Source organism: Schistocerca piceifrons, chromosome 2, assembly GCF_021461385.2.
Source record: "Schistocerca piceifrons isolate TAMUIC-IGC-003096 chromosome 2, iqSchPice1.1, whole genome shotgun sequence".
Lineage (NCBI taxonomy): Eukaryota > Metazoa > Arthropoda > Insecta > Orthoptera > Acrididae > Schistocerca > Schistocerca piceifrons.
Window position 1 is genome coordinate 852,265,697 of NC_060139.1, and position 7,388 is coordinate 852,273,084.

A 7,388-nucleotide genomic window follows, 5' to 3' on the forward strand; every position below is an offset into this window, starting at 1 on the left:
ATAAATGTCAAAATATAAACTGATTTATTTCATTTTATTTAAATTCTCTTTTTATATGTAAATTAACGGCTGTCGTAAGATGACTATTAAAAGATTATAATTAATGCTAGTCTGGTTGGCAATTTGGTAAACTAGACTGGATACCTGGTGAAACAGTTGCTCAGTAATGCAAGGATAACTTCCCCAGATAGCTCACAGCTTTTAACCCGCCTTTATTATCTTTAATATCAGCACAGCTTTCAGAACAACTTAATGCATCAACTTTACAATAGTACAGCCACGGTGCCTATTCGTCAGTATGTAGGAAAAAAAAACCTCTTCAGGAACGAGATACAACTCAAACAGTGTACTCAAAAGCACCGTTACACCCACAACTTGGTAGGTTGGCAAAAAAAGTATTTGTGTGCAGTGGCTACGTCAGTTATGCTGTTCAGTGACGAAAGCGACACAACGAATACTTCGTAACCGGTATATCTCTCGACAGTACCGAATACATGTGGTACAAAATCTAGCTGTTCATTTTCCATGCCTACTCGATGTAGCGCGCTGCGCGTTAAGATATACAAACAGATCCATACAAAAAAGAAAATGAAAGCGAAAAAACTAAACGAGCAGTCCATTACTGCCGGGAGGGTGGCAGCTAGGGGAGAGTGTAATGTATGCACCGCGACAGAAGGGTCGAGGCATTGCGTGTCCCAGCTAGAACTGAGAATGCTGAACTCCAGCGTAATGACTACGTAGCGACTTACGACAGTCTGTGTCAGACGTAACATGAACGTGAAACTCCTGGTTATAGCGAATACGTGCCCTAACTATTAACTCCGAGTCTTGCAACACATCCGTTGACCCAGTAGGGCTATTCGCCCATACGGCATGAGAGAACCTCTTACTATGGTTTTCGCTATTAGTCAGTGGGAAGACTAAAAAGTAAGTTCTCGGATTAGAAAGCGTATAAATCAGGAATGTAGTCTTTCACACCTACAGTTCAGTCCATACATCGATGAAGCAATTTCAAAGGACATAAATGATAAGAGTAGCTGATGACATTTCTATTCTTAGTAAAAATGAGAAAGAACTGCAGAAATGAAGAGTCAAAGCCGGCCGAAGTGGACGAGCGGTTCTAGGCGCTACAGTCTGGCACCGCGCGACCCCTACGGTCGCAGGTTCGAATCCTGCCTCGGACATGGATGTGTGTGATGTCCTTAGGTTAGTTAGGTTTAAGTAGTTCTAAGTTCTAGGGGACTGATGACCTCAAAAGTTAAGTCCCATAGTGTTCAGAGCCATTTGAACCATTTTAAAGAGTCAAATGAGCACACACGATGGACTGAAAGTAAACCAAAGACAGGTGAAAGTAATGATTAGCAGAAACGAGATTAGCGATAAATATAATAGCGAAACTGGGGACCACAAAGTAAAGGAACTGAAAGAATTTTGCTACCTTGTTAGCAACAGCGCACGACGGAAGAAGCACGGAGGAAACAAAAAGCAGATTAGCACAGGAAAATAGGGCATTCCTTGCAAAAGTAAATCTACGAGGGTCAAATGAATCCGTTAACTTGATGTGAAAATTTCAGAGAAGATATTTTTGGAACACAGAATTACATCGAAGTGAATGAGGGATTGTGGGCAAACTGGATAGGAAGTGAATAGACGCGTTTGAGATGGAGCGCTACAGAAGCATTTTGAAAATTAGAGGAATTGGTAAGCTACATAACGATGTTCTCTGCAGAATCGGCGAGGAGACTAACACGTAAATTTTGGCAAGGAGAATACACAGGATAACAGAACGCGTGTTAAGGCATCAAGGAATAACTTCCGTGGTAAATAAGGAAGCTGAAGGGACTAAAACTGCAGTGGCACACAGTGATGAAAAACACTGAAGAGCCAAAGAAACTGGTACACCAGCCTAATATCTTGTAGGGCCCCCGAGCACGCAGAAGTGCCGCAACACGACGTGGTATGGACTCGACTAATGCCTGAAGCAGTGCTGAAGGGAACTGACACCATGAATCCTGCAGGGCTGTCCATAAATCCGTAAAAATATGAGGGGGTGGGGACACAAGACGTTGCAAAGCACCACAGATGTGCTCAATAATGTTCATGTCTGCGGAGTTTGATGGCTAGCGGAAGTGTTTAAACTCAGAAGAGTGTTCCTGGAGCCACTCTGTAGCAATTCTAGACGTGTGGGGTGTTGCATTGTCCTGCTGGAATTGCCCAAGTCCGTCGGAACGCACAATGGACATGAGTGTATGCAGGTGATCAGACAAGATGCTTACGTACGTGTCACCTGTCAGAGTCGTATCTTTACGTATCAGGAGTCCCATATCACTCCAACTGCACACACCCAACAGCATTACAGAGCCTCCACCAGCTTGAACAGTCCTCTGCTGACATGCAGGGTCCATGCATTCATGAGGTGGTCTCCATACCTGTACACGTCCATCCGATCGATACAATTTGAAACGAGCGATCGATACAATTTGAAACGAGACTCTTCCGACCTTTCAACGTGTTACTAGTCATCAACAGTTCAATGTCGGTGTTGACGTGATCAGGCGAGGCGTAAAGCTTTATGTCGTGCAGTCATCAAGAGTACGCGACTGGGCCCTCGGCTACGAAAGCCCATATCGATGATGTTTCGTTGAATGTTTCGGATGATGGCACTTGTTGATTGCCCAGCACTGAAATCTACAGCAATTTGCGGAAGGGTTGCACTTCTGTCACGTTGAACAATTCTATTCAGTCGTCGTTCGTCCCATTCTTGCAGGATCTTTTTCCGGCCGCGGCGGTGTAGGAGATTTGATGTTTTACCGAATTGCTGATATTCACGATATACTCGTGAAATAGTCGTACAGGAAAATCCCCACTTCATCGCTACCTCGGAGATGCTGTGTCTCATCGCTCGTGCGCCACCTATAACATCACGCTCAAACTCACTTAAATCTTGATAATATGCCACTGTAGCAGCAGTAACCGACCTAACAACTGTGCTATACATTTATTGTCTAATATAGGCGTTGCTGACCCCAGCGCCGTATTCCGCCTATTTACATATCTCTGCATTTGAATTCGGATGCAGTTACCGGTTTTGTTTGGCGCTTCAGTGTATATCGCAAAAATAATGAATACTTAAGGTAAAGTGCTTTTCTAGGATGAAGAGGTTGGGACCGGAGGGAAATACGTGGCGGGCCGCCTCAATCTTCGTATAAGACTGATGACTACCCCAGCTCCCCCCCCCCCCCCACCCAAAAAAAAGGTAAGAAAGGGAACATCAGTGACACTAAATATACGACGCACCACTGGTTCAGGTGACTTTTCGCTGTAAGCAGGGGATCCGGGTTCGATCCCAGGCTGGCAGAGCTTTTCATTAGTTGCATCTCATTCACTCCACGGAACTGTATATTACCTGACCGGAGGATCAATTCAAAAATCGCAGCCGTGACCAAGAAAACCGAGACGCGCTATTGTGGTAGAAATCGATTGGGAGACGGACCGTCGAAAACAGAGGTCTGCGCGGACAAAATAAACGCTATCCTGATCCGCGAGTTCCCTCTCCGCACGACGCACTCACGGCTCTTACCTTTACCTACGGATATAAGGGTTTTATTACGTCATTTAATCCGTTCGGTACACCAGAACTCTGACGGTAGGCTTGCGCTTGACCTGAATTTTCGCCTTCTGCACCGGACCTTGTAGATTACATTACGTAGGGCCCGTAAGTACAGGATGGCATTTACTGTACTTTGATGCAACAGACGATCCGTAAGTTAGAGATTGTTGCCACAATTACTGAAACTTTTTTGCCGGAACGTTTTCGCAATATCGGAAGGTTAAATGAAGTCGTCACATGGCGCACACTGTCAACTGTTTATAATGTACGTCGTTTATTAAATGTAGGTTAATTTGGTATAATATTAAATCAAATTAACATGCTACACCTCTCAACGTAGCAAGCGCTGCAATGTGTATACGTATGTTCAAGAGAATTGTTGAGAATTGATTCATTCTACACCGTACCAAAGGAATTAGCCCCCATCTGCAATCTGAGGCTACATTTAATACAAACTTTTGCCACTTCAAGCTATCATCGCCTGCGATTTATAATCACAGGTTTAGCATCGTCAAGCTCGATGATAACTTGTGATATTAAAGGTGTAATTCCGCTTCTACACATTGAGGAGCAATAATTTGGAATTTTTGCTGATTATTTTTATCGTCATCGATCAGGATTTCCTCAGTCGATATGACGTTTACTCTGTTTGAGATTTTTAATTTTCTTTGAAAATCTAACATTATTGGTAAGCAACAATTTTTCTCTGTCAATAACTCATTGAGTAGTACACATTTACCATCAGAAGGCTGTTAACTGTAGATCGTTGTACCAAAATAGTGGCATTCATACTCACATTAATAATATAAAAACATATACTTCACATATATTAAAGAAATAGGCATGCCATTTCAGTATCAAAGTAATGTACCTAAATACAGAGTCGATACCTGTCAGTCGTTTGAGATGCATTAACTTTTATGTAATCGCTAACAAATTTAGCTCTTATGGCATTACACATCCTCAAACTCACTGAATAATAGCAATTTTAGAATTTTGCCATCTCTTAGATGAATTTCTGCGATGGCAGTGTACCATACATTATTTACGTTGTATGTGAAACACGGACAGGAGTCAAAACATGGAACGAAGTTTATAAGCGTTGGAGTGCCCTGGAATCGCTTTCATGCAATGAAGACCAAACAGGAATGTCTCAGACATAAGCCAAGTGTTGGCAAAAGGGACATGAGCTGTACGTGTACATCCAGCAAGAGGGACATGTCGCCGTCTTTAGCTTTTGCCTGTATGAACAACGTATCTACCCTCTCCACTGTGCATTCCAGTCATCACTGTGGCAGTCTGTCTCGAATGGATAAAGGTATTGACTCAAAACAGTAATAACTATTACTACCGACGGTATGTACTCCAAATGGACAAAATCGTCATACTGACACTACCGTTTAACTTCCAACCAGTGAGTAACGATTGTTGTGGATATCTGGAAATATACTCGCATATATCCACAACGACATGGACTTATTCACAAAGTAACCATTGCTGCCGAGATCTGCATCCGCGCAGACCCGTAGTCGGGATTATGTTAATGGCAAAAATTTTAATCGTTAGCAGTGGCGGTAAATGGGGGAGGGACGGTTGCGTACGTCCCTGGTCAGCAGAGCTTGGGTCAGGGTCCTTGGATACATGCCAGACCTTCCCGCAACAACTCGTGGAGTGAAGGCGTGCAACCGGTCTTCTGTCAGGTGACGGACTTTCAATTCGCCGAGCCAACTCACAGAATTCAAGACGAGCAAGCTGTGTGCCTACAGCGAGTTTCACTGCTTCCCTCATCTCGTATCACCGTAATCGCAAAATCAACGCTATACGAGACATTCACTCTTCGCCTCAATCTACGCGAAACAGAGCAAAGAGAGAGAACAATGACCATTCGCGAAGAGATAATGCCAATATGCGCAAAGCAAGAAAGTCTGCACAATTAGCGAAACTCGATTTGTGGCTCCGGTTTCACGCGAACACTTTGTTATCCCTGAGCTGGTTTCACTGATAATCACCCATTATCGTTATATTCTTATTCCCTAAGACATGAAATGTAGATTGTTGGGCAGTTCAATTACGCATTTTAAAATACTATGATGATTACTGTAAAGATTATGATGAAGACAGTACATTTCGTCTTTATGTATTCCTTACGTGTTACACAATTACTACGCAAATGTCAGCATACAAAGGAAATAGGTATTAACCTTGATTTACGCAATGTTAATCCCTAGACATTACGAATTGATTGTCGTTATAGTGATTAATCTGAAGACTGGCGAGACTCAGTTCTCCGAACTGTTCTATCCTGTGTAAGTCTGTAAATCTTTTCACACCTGCGTTACTATAATCAAAACTTGACCTCCACCAACAATCTTTGTCCCCCACACTTCTTTCCATTACCAAATTATCTCTTCGTTGATGCCTGAGGTTATGTCCCGTCAAATGCCCTGTCTTCTGGTAATATTGTGTCGTATAGTTCTTTTCTTCCTAATTCAGTTGAGTACGCCTTCCTTAGCTACTCTGTCTACCTGTCTAACATTAATTATTCTCATACTTCAAAAGCTTCAATAGCTTATGGGCTATACTGCTTAGCGTTCGAGTTTCTCTTCCGTACACTCCCCGTCTTCAGGCCACGAGTGGCTTACCGGGACCATCCGACCGCCGTGTCATCCTCGTTGGAGGATGCGGATAGGTGGGGTCAGCACACCGCTCTCCCGGTCGTAAGATGGTATTCTTGACCGAAGCCGCTACTATTCGGTCGAGTAGCTCCTCAATTGGCATCACGAGGCTGAGTGCACCCAGAAAAATGGCAACAGCGCATGGCGGCCTGAATGGTCACCCATCTAAGTGCCGACCACGCCCGACAGCGCTTAACTTCGGTGATCTCACGGGAACCGGTGTAGCCACTGCGGCAAGGCCGTTGCCTCAAGGGTACAACCAAACAAAAATATTTCGTATTAGGAACTGGATCGTATGGCATACAGTAGTGCTAATTATTTTATTTCGGTCAAATTCTGATGGTTCAAATGGCTCTGATCACTATGGGACTTAACTGCTGAGGTCATCAGTCCCCTAGAACTTAGAACTACTTAAACCTAACTAACCTAAGGACATCACACACATCCATGCCCGAGGCAAGATTCGAACCTGCGACCGTAGTGGTCGCGCGGTTCCAGACTGTAGCGCCTAGAACCGCTCGGCCACTCCAGCCGGCTCAAATTCTGATCATCCGTTTCAAGATCGTACATTTCAGAAAAGATTTCCTAACACACACAATTATATTCGATGTTAGAATATTTATCCTTCACGGGAATGATTTTTCTCACATTTGCCACCTTCCATTTTACATCCTCTACTTCCGCCATAGTCAGTTATATTGCCCAAATAGGAAAACTCGTCTACTTCTTTCAGGGTCTCATTTATTAATCTAATTCTGTCACTGTCACCTAACCTATTTCGAGTAGACTCAATTCCGATTACACGTTCATGTCCGATATACGAAGCAAATAAATAAACGTGCCTATGACACGGCACACTGCTGCGTTGAAACACCGTAAAAAGCTGATCAATTCCGGACACGGAAGAAGAGAAAAGAAAAGGTTCGGCTGAAGCGGCAGCGGGCCGAGTGAAAGGAGAGTCTGTCTCTCCCGAGAAGGGCCTGCGGCCAGAGAGAGCGGCCAGCTGGTACCGTACCGCCCACGCGCCGCGTTTGCTGCCAGCCACACTGTGCACTCGCACTTGTTTGTTTACCTTCCCAAACAGACAACGGCGTCTGGACACT

The 7,388-nt window shown here is 44.0% G+C and overlaps 1 pseudogene; it reads right to left on the reverse strand.

The window, feature by feature from the left end:
- Nucleotides 1-6,414: 6,414 nt before the first annotated feature.
- LOC124778880 lies at nt 6,415-6,532 on the reverse strand (annotated as a pseudogene).
- Nucleotides 6,533-7,388: the final 856 nt, after the last annotated feature.